Raw genomic sequence first — 654 nt, forward strand, 5'->3', positions numbered from 1 at the left:
CAATTGGTGGCTGACTAAATACTTTTTTTCCCCACTGTATTGTGTGTTGGAGTAGTCCAGACGCTACAGCATGTTAATATATAAGTGACCAAAGAATGTACTACCTCCAAAATCATCAGAAGTGTCAGTGTTTGTTTGTGTTTGTGGTCCGGAGGGCAGCCCACACACAGGTGTACAGTGTGCCAGACAAGAGAGGTTGTGTTTGTGAGTGCAACATCTAAAGGTATGGGCAGAAACAAAGCAGTATTGAGAGTACTTCTCTGACCTGTGACCTCCTGTGTCCTGAAGTCAAATTCCTCCAACAGTAAGTCCCAGTTCTCGCTCTCTGGATGCTGCTCTGACGGGCTTTCTGAAGCTGCATCAGCTATAAGCTCGCAGCGCTGCTACACTCACCTAAAGGACACACACAAACACATAAACACGGATTGAGTTCCTTGTTCAGAACTTCTGCAGTAACAGATCCATTTTATTGTTCCTTTTCCAGAGCAGTAAATCACAAAACAGTACTGTGGTGTTACCATGGTAATGTGACGGTATCAGAATAGGTATATCAAAATTTAAATTGTCACACCATAAGACCATCTAAAATGAACCAGTGTGGTCAAAAGCATTATTAAAATGGTGAAAGCTTATATATATATATATATATATATA

Source organism: Sinocyclocheilus grahami, unplaced genomic scaffold, assembly GCF_001515645.1.
Source record: "Sinocyclocheilus grahami isolate Dianchi unplaced genomic scaffold, SAMN03320097.WGS_v1.1 scaffold126.1, whole genome shotgun sequence".
NCBI lineage: Eukaryota > Metazoa > Chordata > Actinopteri > Cypriniformes > Cyprinidae > Sinocyclocheilus > Sinocyclocheilus grahami.